At 48.1% G+C, this 23,234-nt stretch overlaps 1 long non-coding RNA gene across 3 annotated transcripts in view; it reads right to left on the bottom strand.

The window, feature by feature from the left end:
* Nucleotides 1-1,579: 1,579 nt before the first annotated feature.
* The window catches only part of LOC125406910 (uncharacterized), a 30,146-nt gene continuing 8,491 nt past the window's right edge, over nt 1,580-23,234 (bottom strand). For 2 of the 3 annotated variants that reach the window (XR_007234033.3, XR_007234048.3), the window contains 3 exons: nt 16,126-23,222; nt 15,299-15,468; nt 1,580-5,290 (listed from right to left, as the gene is read on the bottom strand). This is a non-coding gene — a long non-coding RNA (uncharacterized LOC125406910). The remainder of the gene's footprint in view (nt 5,291-15,298; nt 15,469-16,125; nt 23,223-23,234) is intronic. The other variant, XR_007234049.3, reaches the window with a different exon arrangement.

Here is a 23,234-nt window from a genome sequence, read left to right as displayed (position 1 = left end):
TCCTGTCATTTGAAAAGGAGGCAGGGGACTGTCAGAAGTGGTCACTTCTCCATCATCTCCCTGTGAGTAGCAGCTGGTCTCCCCTGACCCCCAAACCTTTCCCTTACTACTGAGAGAAAATCACACTCCTGCTCCTCCTTCTCCTCTGTCTGTAAACACACCGTGTCTCAGCACAGGGCTGCCAAAGCTTCTCTTCTCAGCCCCAACTCACCTCTCAGTAATGACCCGGCTCCCAACTCCAGTAAGAATCTGCGTGTCCTTCCCGAGTCTGGTCCAGGGAGGACGGTATCCACTGAAAGGTAGGTCCTGCCATCCAGGCAAGGCCTCCTGCCTTCCTGATCAGGGAAGCAAAGGGTCCAGCAGGTACGGGTGAGGTTTCTGCATCAGCCCTCTCTGAACCCCAAACTAGTTCAGTTTAGCACAGAACAGTAGTTGATGTGAATTCGGGGCTTGGTAGTCTTGGAAAATGAATGAGTACCTGACTCTTCAGCACGGTACAATGGGACTTCAGGAGGAAAAAAGAGGAGAAATGAAGGTGGGAAGGTAGAAGGGAAGTACTGGACAGTTCTTAGGAAACTGGGAAGGGAATTTGAGTTGTCTATGACCAAGATACATTGTATACATGTATGAAATTGTCAGGTAATAAATTATTTTTAAAAGGAAATTACTGCTAATAAATGTGTAGAAATTGGATTGGGAGAACTGGAGTCCCATCTCAGGCACAGACATGAAGTTCACCCTTTTGATCTCATCCAACTCCTCCTACTAACATACGTGCCAGCCACAGGCACCAGTGCTTTCCCATGGAGGAAGGGCCCCTACACAGGACGGAACGTAGTGGAGAGCAGACAGTATCCTAATGTCCCTCCGGGGACTGTTGCTGCCGGAGGTGACCTAGTGAAGAGGCACACGGGCTTATCAGTCATGAGCTGGTCCTGGGCAGTTTGCTGATCAGGAAGCCATTTTATTCTTGTACCAAGGACTAAATTCAAGCTCCTGAGACACGAAGCAAGTGTTCACACCCTGCCTGCAGGCCCTGTCTGAACCCATTACCCTTTCCTCAAACCTCTCTTCAGATACAATGATTCCTGAATCCATTTCTGTCCATTAAGAGCACAGGCTGTGTTTCTAAAAGCACAATATTCACAGACTCCGAACAAAGAGCCCCCTGCTGGAGGCTCAATGGCGAGATGATCAAAGATTTGCAGAGCCTGGGTAGTTCTAATGCACTTGTTCTTGCATAGCGCTGTGATGCTGGCTGGAACTTTGCCCCTGGTGCTTTCCAATCAGAGAGGCAGCTTGAACTGGTATTGACTCTGTAGTGTTGGAGGAATGTGGGCCACATCCTGTACCCGAATCAGTAACACTAACATGTCAGCATAGGACTTTTGGTGCTGGCCTGTCGCCGTTCCCATGGTTCAGCGAGCCTTATTCATGTTTGCGGTCCAGTGTGTGCACCCCTGGTGTGCACTTGTTACTTTATGTACCTGCTCTAATACCTGCCAGCTGCTGGCATCTGTGATCTATTGACAAGTGCACAGTTCTGTCATTCTTGTACAAAGAAATATGCACAAAGGCCTTTGAGTTTGTAGTAGACTTTACTGAAAATTGGTGATATGACATAGGTTTACATAGCAAAAATGCAATGTGACAGCAGACATCCATGGTGGGGGGGGATGAAAAAAATTCCAGCCCTGTAAGAAAGCCATTCCCCATGCTTAGCAAGTAAACAAAAACCAATTGCAAAGCTTATTTGGGAACTATGTCGTCTTTCACTTGGGGCCTCCTCTTGACTTTGGGGACATCTCCATCCACATCTTGCTCTAGGACCCACAGTTCTCCACATGAGGAGCTGTCTCCTCAACCCTCTAACATGGTTCTGGCTGACCTTCATTAAATGACACCAAATTCTGGGCCTCAGCCTCTCCCAGAGCAACCTTGATGTCTTCCCTCTCTATCCCACTCCGCACAACCAACAGGTCACCTCCTTCTCCTTCCTCGGTCTAACGGAAGCTACATCTTACTGGCATACTCTCAGTGCCTGACACACCAGGGATGTTAAATATGCGCAAAGCAAGTAAACATTCAAAGCAACCTGACTGAGCTCTCCAGGCCTCACTTTCTTCATTTTTAAAAAGGACTACCAGGTTTGTCTGGGGACCTAGCTTCTTGAAAAGCTGAAGCATGTTCATAGGCACCCAGAAGTTTGAGATCAGCACAGGCAAGAAAGTGAGACCCCCATCAGTGATGCTGTTGAGACCACGGAGATGCCCTAGTCAGGTCTATGTAACGAGAGCTCTCATGGCATGTGTTCAAAAGTAGGCATGACCAAACTGTGGCACGAGAAGAGGTAACTGTAACATCCGTGCTAGTATGTGTACTATGGTACTATGCCTGTAGTGTGGTGCCTGCACTACAAGATGGTTCGCAATCGCAGCCGGGCAAGGGCCTGGAGATTTAAACACAAAGAGACACGGGTCATCCTTGAAATAAAAATGCCCTCTTTATTGTGTTCAGGGGCAGCTTATATAGGGCTCTGGCCACGCCCCAGCTCTCGGGATCTTTCAGCTGCAGATCCACCAGAAACCACTCCCCTGCCATCAGGGTCTTATGCTCTGAGCAGCTGCAGGCTGCTCAGAGTAGAGGAAAACAAGTTGTTCACAGGAAATTCAGGGTCTGGTGGTCTGCATTTCCCAGCAGTAACCACTAGTGGTCTCTTGGAAAATTAGCCGTAGGTGGTCAATGGGAAACAGAAAGGTTCATGGGGCCGGAAGTGCTAATGCCAAATGCAGGAGGTTATGGGCAGCTGATGAGCCAGGAAGGCTGGAGGCAGGTGTGTGGAGAGAAACAGGTGGAACAGCAGCAACAGCTCCCCGTCCCACTGGCCCAGGTAGCACTACACCAGCAGAGAGACAGCTAAAGCTGGTTCTTTCCATGGTGACTCTTTGGAGAGTAGGCTTCTAAGTAAGCAAAGCTCTGTGAGGCCACTGGGATCACGTGATGGAGGGGGAAGCTTGTGGTCAACACTAGCATCCAACATCACTATCAACCTACCTCTCATGCTGATATGAAAGGGTTGTGTCTGTCCTTTTCCCGCAGCCAAGAGGCTGCGTCCAAGCCTGTATGAGGTAGACTGGCAGGCCACGATGCTTCCTGAACTCCCACCCAGCCAGGATAGGAAGGGTAGGGAGAAGAAGGCTGAGGCTGTTTGAGAACTCCAAACTGACTCCTCTCTTCGCAGGCAGGCCCATTTCACTGGCGTTGAGTTCAATGCAGGCACGGTGGTGGTAGTTTCCTGTCTGCCCACTGAGAGCAGATCTCCAGGTATAGATAGTACAGTATGGCTGAGAATGAGGCTCAGCTGGAATTCATTAAGTTGTTTTCTGATGCAGAGGGTGGGGTAAGAGTTGGGGTGGTCAAGAACATGGATTAGAGGGATTGGGGAGGCTTGCTTTTCTCCTCCCATCTACTCATCTAAGAATTACTGGGACTGTTGCTTATAGCTTACAGAAGAAACACTTGTCCAGCCTGTGCCAAGTTCTGGGAACCACCTCCAGTGCCTGAAAATACAGAAATAACATAAATATTCCCCATCCCTCAAGGAATACTTATTCCAAGACTTCCACCCGCTGATATTTCCCATCTGTGGGAGAGATGGCCAACTGTTGAGGGGACCACTCCACCCTACTGCACAGCTCCCTATCCCGGCTCCTCCGTTGGAGTTGGAGTTGGAGTTAGTGCCAATACGTATTTAGTGGAACTGGTGGATGTGCTGAGCACTGGAATGCACTGTTCATTCACGAGGTTGGTGAATTTTATACCTATTTTACAGAGAGGGAAGCTGAGTTATAGTGCAATTAAGTGACTTCCTCTAAGGCCGCACACTGAGTTATAGTGTGGTCTGACTGGAGAGCCCTTGCTCCTCACCTCCACTCTGCAACATCACCTCTATGCTGCCCTGCTCCTTTCTGCATTCCCAGAACCCCTCTGTGAGAGCTGGGCACACACAGACACTCCCAGGTTGGCTCCTCCACTTCTGCTCCAGATTGCTTGAACTAGAGCTCCTACTGGGGAAGAAGATACCAGAGAGCCATGAGGAGCAAGAGAGAGTCAGACCCAAGTCCTCCAGGGGGAGGAGAGGGAGGGGAGGAGATCAGACCACTGTGGTGCAGTTTGCACCAAGCATTCTACAGACACCCTCTCCTGTTGGAAGAAAAAAAAAACAGATCTTGGAAGTCAGGTACCGTGCAGAGAAAAGGGTTGAAAGCATGTGGTTCTTGGTGGGAGAAGGAGTTTGCCAAGCTCAGGCAGCTAGAAATCCTGGCACTGTAGCCAGAACTGCTGAACCTAAATGCCCTCCAAATGCCAGGGCACCCATGGAGGTTCACTTCGTTCCTGACCCACATCAGGGAGCACAGCATGAGTTGGCCTGGGACTGACTCCCAGAAAGTCACTGATAATAGGTCCCTCAGCTATGAATTATTGAATCAGGACATACAGTCAAGAACTGGGCAGGACTTAGAAATCATTGGACCACCATGGTATTTAACTTGCAAGCCCTTTGCCACACATGTGGCTGCTGATATATTAATGTCCCATCACTTATCTTAATGTCCCTATTCAGCCTTGGCATGGTCACCTTCTGCCCTCCCTGCATTGATTTGGAGTCAATATCCCAGTCATGATCACAGAGGAAACCACTGCAGGCAGAGGCAAGCTACCTTTCAGTAACTGTCGCCGCCACACCTAAACTCCAGCCTTGATAAGCATGGCTATCTTAGGGCCATGGACACAGGCTTGACTAGATAGTACACACACAATCATGCACAGCGTCACAGGTTGATGGCCTGTATGCCATTTGTCTTCAATTGCCCAGTGTAACCAGCAGCACCAGGTACAGGTTAGGGAGGCAGCATAGGGGCCCTCGGGTGTTGATTGCCAATGTCTGGTAATGTTCTTGACTGAGTCCACTGGGGCTCTCAGATATGTCCTTCTCCTCAGTTCTTTCAGCTCAGACAGTTCCTCTGAAAAAAATGGAAGATACCTTGACTTTACTGGGGGTCTGGCATTGCAGGATCAGATAGTTTGCTGGTGGGAAGTCGGGGCTAGTCTGCTCAGTATTCTGGCCACTTCCAGGGGTTGTCCCTGCAGGGGTTCTAAGTCTTCTCTGATTCTCCCGTTCTGTCATCAGCTCATAGATAGGGTGTAGAGCTCCAGGCCACTTGGTTAACACCTCAAAGATGTGTGCAATGCACAGAGAGCTTCCCTGCAAGTCTCTGTTGATGATTACCTACAGGGAAGACAAAGATATGATGGTCAAAGCCAGGAACAGGGATGCCAGGGATGAAGCTCTCCATCAGGCTGTACCTTGTGTATTACTGGAGCAGGTGCTTCAGCTGGGACTGGCTACATCCTCAGGCTACAAGTTTGAGACCATTCTGGGCTACACAACCTTTCTCTACAACAATTTTTTAAAAAATACAATGATGTAAATGGGTTTTGTTATGGTTTTTCAGTGCTGAAGATGACCCCAGGCCTCACACATGCTGGATGAGTGTCCCAGCATTGAACCATATTCCCAGATCCATGACCAGTTTCCAGCATTTTGGCATAAAAGGTGAGAAGGGAATAAACCTTAATAATAGGCTTTTGGAAAGGGAACCAATGGATACGTTTTGAGTAGTGGCCAGCCTCAGTGAGCACTGGATACCAGCACTCAAGCTAGAGCAACCTACCCAAAGCTCCTGCTGCTTCCCAAATGAACCAGGAAACCCTAGTGGGTTATCTTCAGGTTTGCTAGGCTCTACTCCTCTCTTGCTCTTCTCCCAGGGAGTACAGAAGCTCCTGGGAAGGACATTTGTTGACCTGAGGCTGGATCCAAAGAGACTACCACACAACAGCTCTGTCTGCAGCATACCATGCTCTGTCTGCAGCATCCCAAGAACAAAATAGACTTTGAAACCCTTTACCTCCAGCCCAAGTCCAACTCCATGGGAGGTGCCACAATCCAATCATTGTTAAGTAGGAGGAAGAGGCAGGAGGCTGGGAACCCAGGAGCAGAACAAACCTTTGAAGTTGATGGGCATCAAACCAGGCTCTTCCTCTTCAGCAGTGACAGGACAGGCAGACATGATTTCAGAGGAGAGAAGCTTAGACCCCCTAAAGTAGTGGCAACAGATGCGATGGGGCAGGTGCTGAACATAAAGCGGAGAAGAAGGGCACCCAGGGGCCCGAGTGATGGAACTTCCATGTACCTGAACCTACACACACACACACACACACACACACACACACACACACACACGAGAAGTGAGGGGAGGAAGAGAGAGAGGGACAGAGAGACAGACAGACAGACGGGTAGAGAGAGAGAGAAAGAGAGAGAGAGAGAGAAATAGCAAGGAAGCAAAAGCCCAGGTTTTATCCCAAGCATTAGAAGAAACAAAACAAACAAATGACATCAAAGCCAGGGATACGAGCAGAGCTTCACTGGCAGAGGGCTTGTCTTGCATGCATGAAGATGAAGCTTTGTACCACACAAAACTGCAGGTAATTGTGCAGTGCTGTAGTCCTGGCACTAGGAAAGAGAGGCAGGAGGATCAGAAGTTCAAGGCCATCCTCAGGCTACTTAGAAAGTTTGAGATCATTCTGAGCTACATAGCCTTTCTCTAAAACATTTTTTAAAAAAACACAATGATGTAAACAGTTTTTTGTTATTGTTTTTCAGTGCTGAAGATGACCCCAGGTCTCACACATGCTGGTCAAGTGTTCCACCACTGAACCATATTCCCAGATCCCTGACTATTCTTCAGCATTTTGGCATAAAAGGTGAGAAAGGAATAGACCTTAAACACCCCTTCTCGCCTGCCTATGCCTCTAGAGAACTGTTCGACTGGGGAAAGCCTCTCCTCTCCCCAGGCTCAGCTGTGAAAGACACAGCTGAATTATGGAGAAATCTCTGGACTGGCCCATGCTTTGGTCTTGCAGAAAGTGCAGGACGCCTGTGAGGAAGGCTTGGAAGGAGTCCATTCCTGCACATCCAAGCCTAGAGTGAGACCTGGTTGTTTCCCAAACAATAGGAGACAAAATTGCTGAGGGAGGTCCATGTGGGATTCGACATACTGTTTTACTTTTACGTTATATGATCAAATACTGACAATGTCAGGAAATACTTATTTTGACTCATCATTTCAGTCCCTTGTAGTGGGACAAGCCTGACAGAATATTCCACCACATTCCACCCATAGTAGCAGAAGCATGAGTTGGCATCTGGTCACAGGACGAAGAGTAGTAGTAGAGAACCCAAGGTAGGTATAACCTTCAAAGGCCAAGTACTAGTGCCGTGTCACCATCCATACCCTACCTCTTATATTCTCCTTAGCTGTCAAAACAGCACCACCAACTGAGAAATAAACACTCAAGAAATGAGCATGGAGTGGGAAAGATTTCTGATTCAAACCCAACACCCCCTACTCTGAACTGGAAAGCATGTGGCCATCTCACAATGCAAAGTGCCTTTACTACAACTTCAAAAGCCTCCTTAGCCTGTAGTGGCTCAACACTGTTGACATGTCCATCATCTGTGTCTTTTGAGATTCACGGGATCTGAAACCCTGTCATGTGAAAAAGAAGGCGACATATTTCTGGTATACAATGGCCCTAAGTAAGCATTCCTATTCCAAAAGAAGAAATGGGAAAATAACAAAAAAGAAAAAGAAAATTTAGATTGCTCAAAGCAAGACTGGAACCCAGCAAGGCAAACATTAAATTCTATAGTTCCATATCCAACATCTGGGATTCATGTGGCACCATCTGGGCTCCAAGGAACTCAGACTCAGACACTATGGCCTCTTTCTTGGGCCAGCTCCACTTGTTGATGCAGCTTTTCTAGACAGACATCATCCCACATCCTTGGCATCTCCAACATCCCAGAGTCTCCATTATAACTTAGGTTTTGCCTTCACATTTCATGCATACCTTGTTTGGAAGGTCCCGCAGGGAAGCTGACCCTGCTATCTGCTACCTGGCCTGAAGGTTTATCTCTGGAATATTGATACAAGCCCCCATGATCCAATAACTTTGGAATTTATGAGCCTGAAAAACTAGCACCACATGGTCAATGCCCAGCTCTGCTTCCAGCTTAAGCATCCAGTCCTCTATGTACCATATGTCCTATGAAGCTGAAACTAGGGAAATTTTTCCCTCGGTGACCCTTGACCGGATACCCCTTTGGTTTGCGCTCTCTCTTTAGAAATGAAGTTTCTCTAATGAGATTGGAGGGTTAGATACCAGAGCTTATTTTTGAGAGGGATCATGCCCTCAAGATACCATTCCTATTGGCCCAGTGCAAAGTACAAGCTTCTAATCTCTATAAAAACTACAGGCCTTGGGGCTAAAGAGATGATGATGCAGTGGTTTCTTAAGAGCATGTGCTATTCTTACTGCAGAGGCTCAAAGTTTGATTCCCAGAGCCCACATCAGGCAGCTCACAACTGCCTGTCACTGCAATTCCAGCAATCTGACAACCCTCTAACCTCCTCCTCCTCCTCCTACACACACACACACACACATACAAATGATGATAATAATAATTAAAAGTTTTAAAAAGGAAAAATTGAAAACAGACTCACAGTGAGACAAAAACATTTTTTTAAAGCCTCCAGTCCTTTTGTCTACATCTGATTTGTCTGCAGCTTCAGCTGTATCCACATGCCTTCCCTTGCCCAATACACATGCCTCAGATCTTTCTGTCTCACTCTTTGCTTTTGGTTCTCACTAGAAACCCAGCTAAAAGGCAGCAATGACGATGCTGCAGCCTGAATGTTATACTGTCTTGACATTTCCTCTGCCCAGTAAATCTGTCCACTGCTTTTTTAAAATTCGGATTCACTCAAATACCAGCAGATCGCAGATAATTCTTTTCCAAAATGTAACACAAATGTCTTGCACAATTCCTAATAGAATCCAGTCCCCATCTGAAACCTATGAGTAGTCTACGATCTGCACTTCTATAGGCTTTCTGGACCTTTGTGCTCTTACCAAACCCACTAAAGTGCACTTACAGCACACTGGGGCTTCTCTGGACTTGGACCTCCACAAGTGGGTTCCAAAGGTCCATGAACCACCCAGTCAGGCTTATCACTGACCAACCCCACTTCACTGGTACCAGGTTTTGGTTCGACTATTGTGCATCATTTTGACTTGATAGAACTAAAGACGGGAAAAGCTTATGATGGTTCATGGTTTCAGAGTTCTCAGTGTGGGAAGACATGGGGCGCAAGAGAGGCTTGTTCACATCCTGACTGACCAGGAAGCAGAGAGTGTTAGCTGGGTCAGGGTGAATCTGACCTTCAAAGACTACTAGTGCTGTATTTCTGCCAGCCAGGCCCACTGCTTAGTCTCCACGGTCTGCCAAAAGTTGAGGACCAAGCATTCAAAACATGAGCCTGCAGGGAAAATTCAAGATTCAAACCACAATAGATGCTAACACCCTGAGCAGCGTGATCTTCAATTTTGTCTCTAAGACACAGACTTTCATAACCTACAACTGTGTTCTTGTTCCTCTGCGGGCATGTACACCTGTATGAGTACTTTCCATCTTAAGGAGTTTCTCTGAACTTCTGCAGAGTCAGTTTTGCTATGAAGAATCATGAGCAGAGAAGCAGAAGAGAGGACTGGCAGACAACCTGCTGGGAAGTCCTCCTGTCCCATCCGCTCGACAGTCTGCCACTGGTCCCTGCTGATGCTCTTCCACAAACGGCGCTTAGGTGGGCCTCTCACCACGTCTCTCGGCACCGCCGGGTTAAGTCACCATGGCTCTTTCAAACCTCTGACTCGGCCACTAGCTCAATTTCCTCAGCACCCTCTTCCCTTCCTCTGCTTCATCCTAACTCCTCTGAACATCCTCTTCCAAACACAGGTCTGACTCCCCCACTCTAGTCCAGACTAGCCACAGAGCCGCTTGGCTACCAGGGGGCATAGTCTGAGGCCCTGGCCTGGCTGGTGGAGCTTTCACCAGCCCTGCCCCTTGCCAGTCCTCTCCACGGCTCATTATGAAGCTCCAGACAAGATGTTCTTCCTTCCTTTCCCAGTTCCGTTGAGCTCGTCAGAAACTTAGCCTTCCTGTTTCCCTCTCAGCAGCTCCAGTGTATCAAGAGCCTCAGTGATGTAGGTGGGCCATGCAGCTGACTAGTAACCAGTGTCGGGCCTGGGTCTAATGCTGCCTCAACCCAGCAGGTGGAGGAAAGTGCTAGATGGGCCAGCTCCCGGCCTTGAGACTCAGCAGCGGGGATGGTATTTCTGAAACCGTGAGTCTTCTAATATTTAGGACTCTTCACCCTGTAACTTAGATCTGCATTATATCAACATCTGCCAGAACTAGAGGAAGCACATAGATTCCTACAAAAGGCTGGTTTTGTTTCTTTTTGTATTGGGTGTCTGGGCTAATTACTTGCTATTGTAGACCAGGCTGATCTCAAACTTGTGGCAATCCTCCCACTTTTGCCTCCTCAGAGCTGGAATTCCAAGGATGCTCCACCATACTTGGCAACACTGACATTTCAAGGGTTTTGTTATGGCATATTCATATTGGTTCATATTTATCCCTATTACTGTCTCTTGTTGCCCCTCCCACCAAATAGCCCCCATTTCTACTTCTGTCTTTTAAATGTTTAAATACATGTATGTAAGTATTTGTATGTATCAAACGTAGGTTCCACATATGAGTCTGCTTTATTTAGCTATCACAGTGTGGTCATTCTACCTGTCTTCCTGAAAATAACATACAAAAGACCGGGTGAGGCCTTATCCATCCACCTGCATGGCAGGATTAAGAGCACAAGGCACAAGCGGTTCTATCATCGGTGGCCTCCAGGGGACACTCAGACACCATTTTTCTCTCCTCTGGAGCAGTTTCCCCGGAGTAAGATCTTTCTGCAGATGCAGGGGTGGGGTGAAGGTGGTAATTGCCCTATGGTACAATGCAGAGATTGCATAGCAACAAAAATGCTGAGAAGGACCTGCCTTTATCATTGCAGACGAGCATGAACAGGCTGAGTGAGGAAAACAGCCATGGGACAGAGGAAGCACTGCTTTCAGGAAAAGAATTTCCAAGAGGAAGTGGAATGGCAAATAGCTCGGTATACCATGCACTAATTAAATACAACCGATAGGAGGAAGAAAAAGCAATTACAACAGCATCCGGGCCTACAGACTGTCAGTTCCCGTACTAAGCACCCTCTACTCCCTACCCAGGATGGCTTCAGTCTCCCCACTCTGCCTCCATCCTGATTCCATAGTGGAGGGCAGCTGGACAGTGTGGAGCAAGGCAGAAAGGGCAACTGTGAGTCTGGCAGATATGAGCCAGCCATGGCCTGAGTTCTTCCTGTGATAAATGAGGCCCAGCGTCAGGGCTTTCTCCTACTTTAAGCCTTAGATCAATCCTGGGAGACCAAATTTGTCAGACTGGCCTGGAAGGAGCTGAAGGATGGTTTGCGTGTTCAGATTCTGCTATGACTAGAAACATGGAGCAGAAACTAGACCATGCCTTTTTAAAAAATGCTAGGAGGAAGGCAGGGCATGGTGACTGGAATCTATAATCCTAGCACTCGGGAGGCTAAGATAGAATTGCCATGGGTCTGAGGCTGACCCAGGCTGTGTAGTGAATTGCGGGTCAGTAAAACCTTGTTGCAAAAACTTTAAGAAAACAAAAAACAGTAGCTGCCTTGGATTGTGGGGGCTTCAAAGAATGAGGCCCAGGCCTGAAATGGTGTTGATTCGCAGACTATAGTCACCTGGTCCACGGGCTTCCAGCCAATGCTATCTTTAATTATCAGCCACACACCCACCTATGTCCTTGCGGGATCTTCTTCTTCTTTTTTTTTTTTCTCAGGTAGAATTCTGTTATGTAATTCAGGCTGGGCTCAGATGGGTTTTCCTGCTTCAGCCTCCCAAAAAGTAGGATTGTGGGCATGAGAGTGGCTTGTGGTGTTTTTAAAAATAATTTAGTTTTAATTTCATGCTAAGCAATATATAATAACAGCAAGGATCTGTGAATTATTATATAACTAAAAAGACATTTCAGTGGCTGTGGCATCTAAGCCCTTTCTGTACACCATGCCAGGGAGACCCTGTGGGAGGTGTGGGGAGGTTATTACATTCACACACAAAGGCAGTATTCCCATCTTGGTACCCCAGGAGTTACTCACACAACCGGCACACTTTAATGATCTGCCCAGTGGAAGGTTCTGGGAACACCACCATGGTCTCCACACTACATACCTTAAAGAAAGGTTGGATGCAGCTGTTCCACCTCTTACCTCTAGGTGGCGCTAAGTGAGACAAGGTCCCTTGATGCAGAGGAACCTAACCCTACTCACCCCCTTAGTTCTGTACCCCCATCACTTTTCATCCTGGGACCCTGTTTAAGACAGACAGACAGACAGCCCTAGCCCAGCACTGTAGAGGGTCATGGAGCAGAAAGAGGCAAAAGATTCTTTTTTCTACTATGAAGGAATATATAACTGAAATCAAAGTACTGAGCTGGACAGAGGTGGAGGATCCCAAACTTGTCCCAGAATCTGCTCTGGAGCTGGAATGTACAACCTCAGGAAATGGGGTTCACTTCCACAGGAGACCTACCCCATGGCATATCTACTGGTCCCTGGAACCCAATACTGCCTCTCCCTGCAGGTACAGTCCAAGGCAATCAGCCCGTCACTGACCAGCCTTCTGAATGCTGCCTACCTTGCACCCTATTTGTGCAGACAGGCACCTAGCAAACTGGGCCTGGAACAGGTGTGGGGTATCGGGTGGCTGACAAATGAGCTGAGACAGTTATCTGTGGGGTGGGGTGGCTCAGATCCACTGCTATGTAATTATATGTGCCTGGGAGAAATGTCAGGCCCAGAAGACAGCAGAAGGCTAGATGGGCTAACATGCTGTCCTGGCTTTGTCCAGTACAGAGATGGATATTGGTCTCTCCCTACCAAGGACAGTGATCTCTGCTGGTCTCACATTCTTCTCAGATATTCCTCAGAGTTGAACCAAAGGGCTCCACCCCCTCTTCTGTTGCACCTTGCTGCCATCTGCACTGGGGACAAGCCCAGACATGCTGCAGGACCACCACCACCGCCCCTCAGTGTGAACAGTAACTCTCAGGGGGTGGGGGAGGCAGCAGCTTGGACAGAGAAAAACAAAGTGACCTCTGCTCTAGATAGGTTCTCATCAGCTCCCCAGCACCTGGGAGGCAGACTGAGCAAACAAAGGAGGAGGAGGAAGGCTGGCTGTGAGACAGGCAGGTTTCTTGCCTGGACAGGTTTCCTTCCTAAGAGTCCACAGCAGACAGTGGGAGGAGGAGGGAGCAGGACAGGGGACAGGGGACTGCCCATGACTGATGCAAACCCTCACTATTAGCAAATGTCCCTCACTACATTTTTCTGCCTCTGAGCCCCCAGCACATGAGGACATTTGGAAGATGGCTGCTAAGCTGCCCTGGCCTCCGATGCTCCCTCTTCTGGGTTCAGCTCAGGGTCCCTAAGGTGCCGGCACTCAGAGAAGCCTGGCTCTTAGCACACAGAAGGTAGAAGTCAGAACAAGCAGTTAAACTCACTGCTCTGGGGTTTTGGGGCTTGGGGCTAGGGAAAGTTGATGCTTTTCATTATAAGAAGTATGCTGCTGTTAATAATAACCATGCTAGAAAGATCAATAGGCTGTGTACAGCTCGAGTGGTGTGTGAGCATGTGCAAGGCTCAGCACACATACACATACAACACACACGCATACACACATACACATGTATACCCACCCCACATTGATTAAACTCTAGATTTGTAGAGTATGATCTTTGAGGATCCAGCTCACCTCAGAGCAATGGTTTCACTTGTTCCCTCTCGCACCCCTCTCCCCACAGCTTCCCTGCTCCCTCTGTCTTTCCTAGCCACACAAGAACATGGCCCATCTCCCCTCTGCCCGGCAGAACCTGCCCCCTCCCAAAGCTAGGCCCAACTCTGTTCTGCTCATAAGGAGAGTGTGAACTAAAGCATCTGAAGTCAGTCCCTGGGTCTCTACTCCAGCACCAGCCTCTTTTGGAGAGAGACAGCCACTGGGCCAAGTTGTAGGTGAGACCATTCCATCTCAGCCTGAGGCTACCAGGAATGTGCCATAAGGCTTTGTGTGAACACGCTCTTGCTGGGACAAGAAGGTTTGACATCACTGAGTGGTCTGGGAATGAATGAGAATGAGAACTTGTGAGTAGGAGGCAGAAAGGAGGAAGCTGACTGGTGGGAGAGTGTCTGGAGCATGTGGGGGCGTGCATAGGCCCCATCCCCTGCACTGTAAAATAAATAAGCAAATAAGAACAAACAAACAAGAATAGAGCAAGGGGCAGCACTGAAAAACAAATAGATGCTTAAGATAAAAACAGCTCCTGGGTTACCAGAAGCGGAAGAAGGGTTCTGACACCTCCCAGGCCTGGCGTCAGGCATGGCCAACGTTCCACGGTCAAGTTCAGTCACATACCTTCCTGCCCTTGTTGTCTATTGGCCTGGCCTCCTCTCTGCACCCCTCCTGCGTGGTCTAGGCCCTGGAAGGATGATGTGAGGGCAGCTCCGTGCCCCCTGATCTCAGAGGAGGGCATCCTGTGGACCAGTTCTAGCCACTCAACACCTCCCCAGGAGTGAGATGAAGAGAGAACAGGCCAAGTTTGTGAATGAGACTGTTTGAGATGGCATGGGTATTTCCTTTTAGGTGGCCTGGTCAGTCGCGGTGACAGAGAGATATTGCCCTCTGCTACACTCTTCTTCTCCAGGGTCTACCAAGCTCAACACTTCAAGACAGACACTGGAGGGCCAACTAAGGACTAGCACCAGGCAAGAAACCCAAGGCTCAAGTGACATGCTCTGCACCAGCTCCCCTCCTGATCCCAGTACTCCTTCGTCCCAGTTCCTGCTCAGGACTGGATGCCACAGGCACCACTAGAGCCTCTGGGCTGGGGGTGTGCCTCTGTGCAGGAGCCTAGCCTAGCATGGAGAAGGTGCTAGGTGCTACCCAGTGCAGAAGAAAGGAAAGGGGAACATAGAGGAAAAGAGGAAGGAAACAGCCAAAACCAAAGGACCTCCTTCCATCACCCAGCTCTCCAGCGTTAGCCCCATTCCAGCATGTGGTTCCCACCAGCAGTGATCTACTGTGTGTGCCCCCATCCTCTCCCTCTGGCTGCCTCTTCCACATTTAGGGTATCATGTTCTGCTCTTTCCACCATCCCAATGCACTGAGTGAAAGCAGGAAGAAGAGATCCAGGGCTTACCCAGCACTTCATGAAGACCACAGCATTGGGGAATGTCTATTCAAACAGACCCTTGAGGCCGTCCTTCTTCTCTGGGAGTCTGTCAGATCTGGTAGATGTCCATAACTTCAACATAGGATCACTGGAGCTTGGGCTTGACTGTCCAGTATGCATAACAGGTGCTTGTTTTACTGTGGACAGAAGAGGAGTTGGTCTGAGGGTGATGCCCAAAGGGTAGGAGAGAGAGACAGCCCTCATGCCCAACCCATTTATGACCTGGGACAAATGACTTCCCCTTTCTTCATCTTCACCTACTGGAAAAAGGGAGATAGTAAAGGTTTGCTTTCACTCAGGGCTTTCTGAGGAAATATGCATTTGATTAATAAAGTCCTCAGTTTAGAAACTAAGCTAGAGAATGTCAGTGCATCCTTTGGGCATGCCTGCCTCCTCCATACGTTCCTCGGATCTTTACAGATGCCTCTGGTTTTTCAGGATACCAGTCACTGAAAAGGGATAGAGCAGGCCCAGCCTACCGTACCCTGTCCCAGAAAATATGACAGCAGAGGCTCTGTAGCTTTCTGTGGGCACCTCAGAGCTAGCAAGTGAAGGGTAGGAGAGGAGGAGGAGCAGGGATGGGAGGAGAGGACATTGGGAGGAGAGGGGGGAATAAGGAACATGGGAGAAGCCTGAGGACTGAGAGACAGAAAGGAAGCTTGAGGTAGAAAGAAAGCAGGACAGGCAAGGGGAGGCTGGAAAGGACCCAGAAAGCTCATTTAAACACTAAAGAGGAGCAGGTAAGAAGTTAGAGGAGAGGGTAGAAGGCAGAGCTTCCGGAATTGGGGACCTACCCTGTCCAGGACTCGCTGGCTATCCGGGAAGCAGAAAACTCCAGGGTCCAGAAGAAGTTGGAGTTGGCCACACTCTTGCCCTACCCCTAGAGTGTCAGGGGTGCAGAGAGGTCCAGCAGCAGACTCATAACACAGGGTGAGAGAAGCACTTGGAATCTGTAATGCCTTCTGTGAGGACTCAGTCGTGCTAGTAAGAGCCCTGACTGCTGGGGCCAAGCCTAGGCTGAGGCATTTGGGAGCAGCCTGCAGTACAGAAGGGCTCACACCATCATTCCATGGGCCCAGGCCCAAACTTAAGGTTGGTGTGTTCTGGATGGTCTCAGGTCAACTTAACTGGAGGGCAGCCATGGCGGGCAGTGAGGGCCGCTTACCGTTGAGACACTCCTCATTCAGGGAAGAAGACAGTCAGCTGAATTAATCTCCACAACACTGCAGAGGTCTAGGAGCAGGAAATTTCCTGGATGGCTCACTCTTGCCTTAAATCCATAGAATACCACTTGCACACAGGGCTAGATGAATGGACCGGTGTTGGTGAGGTGAGCCCTCAGTACCACAGAGGAGCTCTTGGTGCTCCTGGGGCTAGTCAGGAACGTGCGGCTTGATAGCAGCCATGAAGTTCAAATCCTCAGTGAAGACAGGGAAAGGCTACTCCAAGCCTGAAACTAGCAGGGGTCAGCGCCTGGGGCCTAGTCACTTAAGTGTGGATAAGGTCAGGGAAGGTCAAATTTGGGCTGGTGGCAGGACACAAGAGGAACAGCCAGCCAAGGGTGCAGTCCTAATAAGATGGAAAAGTCAAGGAGGAAAATTGTCAGCACGGCTTTGTTGTTGCTGCTGTTAATAATTTGTGATATTAGGGATGGAACCCAAGGCCTTGACAAGCACTCCAGGCAAACTTCCTATCACTGGGTCATACCCAGCCTCGCTTTGCATGTTTGCACAATCCTACTCCAGTGTGGGCTACAGCACATCCCAAGCCTAGACTTGAGAATTTTCCAAGTGAAGGGTGAAGCCAGACCATGAAGTCAAGAGGAAAGGAAAAGGCATAATAGGAAAGGAACATCAACACTTGGTGGCAGCAGTCTGTGAGGCAGAAATGTAGATTACTAAGGTTTTCCTTCTGGAAGCCTAGCGGTCACTAGTACCCTAAGCAGAAGTAGTGAACTCAGGCACAGGGTTTTGGGAGAAAGAGGAGATCAATAAAGAACAGTCCAGGAGAGTGGCCAGCCATGCTGAACATACCAGCCCGCACTTAATGCATCTGCCAAATCTTTCAGCTACAGCCCCAGTGCACCCAGGAACTGCTGTGTACACAGCAAAGGAAACCCACAAGGATATGCAGATACCAGCTGCAGGGACACAGACACAGCAGAAGAACACCCCTGCTGGACAGAGGTCTGCAGAGCCCTGGGTGGACAAACAGAGGGCACCTAACCTGGGAGGGGCAGGTAGGAGGAGCCATGGCCCAGGAGGAGCGATCTAGCCACAGTCCAGAGGCAGAGTAGGGAGCACAGTGATCAGGACCAGGGAGCACAGTAGCTGAGTCTCAGGAGCCCTGCAGATCTGCTGCAGAGCTCAGACCGCATCATGAGGGCACCACAGGGCCAGGGAGCATTTTAAGCCTGGAAATAACATGGTGAGAGAGAGATGCTTTGAGAATCTCAGGGAGCCAGGTAAGAAGCAACTGTGGTATTCCAGGCAACAACTAGGAGGATCTGAGTATAGACTGAATCGCATGGACAGAGGGACAAGAAGAGAAAAGAAGACAGGACACGAGGACTGGACCCAACTCAGTGATGCTCCCAATGGGGTGAAGAAAGCAGTGAGCAGACACCAGGTGTGGCAGGAAAGCCTGAGAGGCCACAACCAGAATGTCACAGCTGGTCACTCTCCACGGAAGGTTGAAAGTTTGACCTGGGCTGCAGTGTAGAAGGGGCTGAGAAAACCTCTTGAGAGAAGGTGGCTGAGTGTGTCCATGCATGTATACAGTGCACTTCAAGGTTTCCTTCATGTCTCTGTTGTGATCACCTGCAGGTAGAATAGAAGTATCCAGGATATCAATGTCATTCAACTATGTTCTGAAGCCTTGTGCTTCCACCTGCCAACCTGGCTTGGATTTATTGCAGATATTCTTCATGGAAGCAATATTTTGGATCCTGAGAGGTGCCAGTGCCAAAAAAAAGTGATGACACTGATTGGGAACCTCATGCCTTCCACCACCCTAGTCTCCAGGCCAGTATGTATCCTTTCCCCACTCATGTGCTAGTTGTTTAACCAGTCAATGCCCGTGGGAACCACACAGGGCTTTCTCATCTTCCCTGCTTCATACCCCACATGCCCTCCTCAGCCCAGGCAACTCTCACCAACTCTGGTTTGTGATATCGACATCTTAACCTGTCTAGGAGTGACCCCTGTGTCTCCCTGCCATTTTCAGCTGACACTGAATCCCTAACCAGGCCTTTCAGCCCCAAGAAGAGACATGGATTAAGGAACTACCTTTCTCCATCCCTGTAGATCCCCCAAAAGGCCTTGGTCAGGTCAGCTTCAAAGTTTTCAGGGACACTGGCCTGATGTGACCATTAGCAATTGAGGAAGAAAAATGAAAACATTTGCTGAAAACAGGAAGAATGCCCTCTAAATCTAGAAAAATCCTGCAAAAGCAGATAAATAGAAGAGGCCTGAGACAGTTCTCCCAGGGTTGACACAGGGCCATTTCTGCTATTTTCTGTGTGACCCACTAGGGACAGCTGTGTAGGACTCAACAGTGGCCTGTAGAGGCAGGGATGATATCTTTCCCATTCAGTGATCTGGTTCCTGTGGCCAAAGCCAAATACCACAATACCTTTAAGAAAAGCTAAAGCTAAAGTGAGAGAAGACGACACCAGAGCCATGACACGGCACTGGGGGCAGAGGACGGAACTGTAAGCTTGGAGTCACCTTTAGTTCTCCAGAATAAAAGGACAAATGGCTTTCTTAGCCTTCCTAGTTCCTCACCCCACAGTTCTGCTGCCCCCAGGAAACCTTTAATAATCTTAGTTTGTGGTATCTACAGTCTTAACCTATCTAGACAGAGAAGAACAACCCAAAGGCCATTCACCTCAAAATAGTCACCAGCCATCTCAGAAGTGGGCTTAATTACAAAACTATAAGAGTAACGAATTCAGACACAGGAAATTAAGTTAACATCATGTCCTTATCAGTGCTAGGGAAGTGGAACTTGAGTCTGGGGCTCGAATACTTAGCACTATTAAGGATGACAACCAGTTACGATCAGTTCTGGAAACTGCAGCACCATACCCACTCACTGGGAACAACTATCCCAAGGAATCTGAACAAATCATTTCGAGACATTGCACCCTTGTCACAAGAATTAAAGGCTCAGCCTGGCAGTGGTGGCGCACATATAATCCCAGCACTCGGGGGCAGAGGCAGGCAGATCTCTGTGAATCTGAGGTCAACCTGATCTACAGAGTAAGATCCAGGATAGCCAGGGCTACACAGAGAAACCCTGTCTTGGGGGAGGAAAGAAAGAATCGAAGAGCTCTGCAACCCCTCCCCATGAGTTCTTCCTCGTGAAGAGTTGCCCGAGAGATGCAGTGTAGTCCAACCTGAAGCCCCACCCCAACCAGACGACAGCCCAGCCACAGAGAAATGCAGGTCAGAAGACAGTGAAGCAGAGCCCTGCCGCTGGGCTCCTAGCAACCCCTGCCCACACCGCCTTCCTCTGTGTTGAGGCAGCTCTTTGTACTTCCCCTACCAGATATCTGTGAGAACGACATCTGACCAAACCTATCTTGGATATGTTCTGCTGTTGAATTTTAAAAAGAAAAAAATTTATCACCTCACAAAAGGCATCTGCAAGCTGTTGGCCAATGTCAATTCCTGCAGAGAGCTAAAGGAGAAACTAAATCTAGAGTCCAAGTACATCGAGAATGTGAGCCTAAAAGTGTTCTAGGAAGAATATTTTCATCAAGACTGTGTGATATGTGAGGATCTCTGTTTAAGAGAAAATTACTGCAATCCAAAGAATATTAGACCAACTTCCAAGAGCCAGTCCCATTTACCCAATTTGCCTATCTAAAGCATTGCACAAGGTTGTACGACACTCCCATCCCATCAGATGACTGTGTCTAACTTAGCAGTATGGATCTCCAAGCATTCTTTGGCCTCCTACTTCCTCCAACTCAGAACTAGAAAATGAATTCACAAAATATGTTTTTGCTGCTTGTAAATAATTTCTAACCAAAGTCGCTGTAGGCTATCTATAGAATAAATCATTTCATTTGTAGAAGAGGGTTCAGTTAGATGTGACCCCAGAAAGAACACCTCACATATATCTTGCTTGCAGATGAATGATTCCCCTGTGATTAGTGGGAAACGAGGCAAATGTGGGTTCTGACGACCCATGCCTTAGCTAGTACAGAACCCAGGCCAGGGTGGGAGAAGCACAGATTCTGCCTCCGCCCTCATGGATTATTGTGATAATCAGCCCACGTGGAAGGCTTTTAACCCCTAAACAATACTGTCTCCAATCATCCTAACGATGCAGACATTCAAATGAAACAGCCTCCTGAGTCCAAGCCAGTGAATGTTCTGTAACATACAGAGAGGTTTCAATTGAGACACATCTCGGGGCCTCATCTGTCCCTGGCTGCAGCTACAGCAACATTGCTCAGAGCACAATGTCAGCTGTGTGGATAGAAAGCTTTTCTTTCTCTGGGAATATACCAGCAAACTTTCAGAAAGAATGCAGTGCTCTCCCAAATTATGAAGACTATCTGAAGCAGAGCCAGCTCCCGGGAAGGGAGAGAACACATGTTACCACTGGAGCTCACTCCCAGGCACTGACACCAGCAAGAAAAATGTCACTAATGAAGCAGGGAGGAGAAAGGTCTCTCTACTGATAAAGGAAATCAAATGGTGCTTTTCACTTAGTCCAAGCCACTGGTCATTTCAGTGGTGCCTTAACAGTCATTTGTCCTCCCAGGATCACCCCCATGTATCAAACCCTGATGCAACTACTCCCCAATTCACAGAAAGAAGATGCCCTTCAGGGTTCAAATTCCCATGGTTCTGTTCAGGCCCCAGCATAGATGATTAGAACAGTCCGCAAATGACCCTATTTCAAGATTTATTCAAAGAATCAACATACATCTAGCTGATAATCTGCTTTGTTTTTGTTTTGTTTTTCGTTTTTTGTTTTTGGCAAGGAGTGGAAGATTATCTCAAATGGAAAAGCAGAAGCTTAGTGCAGTCCATCATTAGCTGGGCAAGGGCACTGCCCCAAATCCAAACACTTGCAGTCTTTTACCCTCAGCACTACCTATTGTCCAGAGGGCGAGCCTAGCTCTTCCAGCTCATCTTTCCCAGACACTTGCCCAGTTTGCCAGCAGCACCCAAGAAAGTACTTTTTCTCAGAACACTGGGCAACTGAAACTTCCTCTCTACTAAACTGTACTTCTTGGACTAAAAACCAAGAAGAGAATCCCACTGACTTCAACAGACCCAGCCTCCTTTCTGGACTACTTGATCTCTCACCAAAGCAAGCCAGCAGTCATTTTTATGATACAAAAGAAAAGAAAACAGAAATTGCAGCGGCATTTACCAATGCATTCTGCAAGTCTTCACCCAAGCATGTAGTATGGCTAGTTTAAAAAACTGGAGCTTCGTAAAGAAAGCAAAATGGAGGTTGGGGTACAGCTCAGTTGGTAGCGTGCTTGTTGAGCATGCACAAAGCCCTGGGTTTGAGTCCCATAAACCAGGCATGGTGTACACCTGCAATCCTGTTGCTCAGGAAACAGTAGCAACGGGATGAGAAATCCAAAGACAGCTTTGGCTACATGCAAGAGAGACAGGGAGAGAAAGAACAAAAGCAACCAGACCAGAAGAAAAGAATGGGTTCCCTAAAGGACCTTCATCTTCCAGTGCTTCTGGGGTTCCAGAAGCCAACTCATGGCAATAAAGGTGCAGGCACATCTCTAAGGGCAGCCAAGGGACCAGGAGCCATGTAGACTGCCCAAGGACAGGGTTCTTATCCTATCAGGGCTCAGAGAAACCCTCCAGTTCTTTATTCAGACAAGTAGAAAGAAGAGCCAAGCCTTTCATGAAGTTCCACAAGAGAGAAGAAAGAAGAGAATATGTCCTCCTTATTCTACCTTAAATATTCTACCTTAAAGAAGAGCCTCACTCAGCTCAGTGACTGTGGATGATGTGACCAGCCCAGATACAGGGCCTACAATAGCCAGTGATCATGTGGATAGGCATTTACCCAAAGACATTTAAGCACAATACATATCTGTTGTCTACAAGAACAGAACTGGGCTAATTATGACAAAGAAAAATAATTATTATGACCCCCTTCATGAGATAGCTGGGATAGGCAGGAAAAGGAGTACCCTTGCTAATACTTAGGACAAAAGAATTCTCTTTATGGAGATTATTCGAAAGATTTTCAGGCTAATATTTCTATATTCTCTAACACTTTTCCCAATAAAGCCTTAGAGACACTGAGGTGAAAGAAAGTATATTCCGTAGATGAAGCCTGCCTGTGTCAGCACTCTGTGACATCAGGGTATGGAGAAGACCGTGACATTAGATGAGGAATTGCACCGGGTGAGAACAGACAGTGCAGAAAATGCACCTGCATGCCAATGAACATTTTTAAGAAGCAGGCAAGGTAAAACCATCCAAGAGAAAAGCATATGCAGTCATGAAGGAAATCATGCAAAACCTCTCCTGAATAACAGACAGTGGCCATTTCTGTGGCTTCTGCTGGTCACTTTACCACACGACTGCTCTAAGAAATTGAGTTTGTTGATACAGTTAGAGTAGAGAAAACTAGAGTCATCCAAGAGCCACTGACACCATGACATCATGGTTCTTCTTTTTCTTTGTTCGTTTTTGTTTTGTTTTTTGAAACAAACTTGTAGCTCAAGCTGGTCTCAGACTCACAGCAGTCCTCCTGCCTCAGCTTCCCAAATGCTCGTATTACAGATGAGAGACACTGGACCCTGCTTGACGTCACGATTTTTAAAGCCGCTTCTTTGGTTTTCTTGTTTTCCCTTCATGCTGAATTGATTTGCAAAGGCTCCCGGAAACAGCTGTGAGGAGAA

Source organism: Myodes glareolus, chromosome 3 (genome assembly GCF_982192425.1).
Source record: "Myodes glareolus chromosome 3, mMyoGla1.1, whole genome shotgun sequence".
Classification (NCBI taxonomy): Eukaryota; Metazoa; Chordata; class Mammalia; order Rodentia; family Cricetidae; genus Myodes; species Myodes glareolus.
Note: the sequence above shows the minus strand (reverse complement) of the source record. Positions and strands in the feature narration are given on the sequence as shown.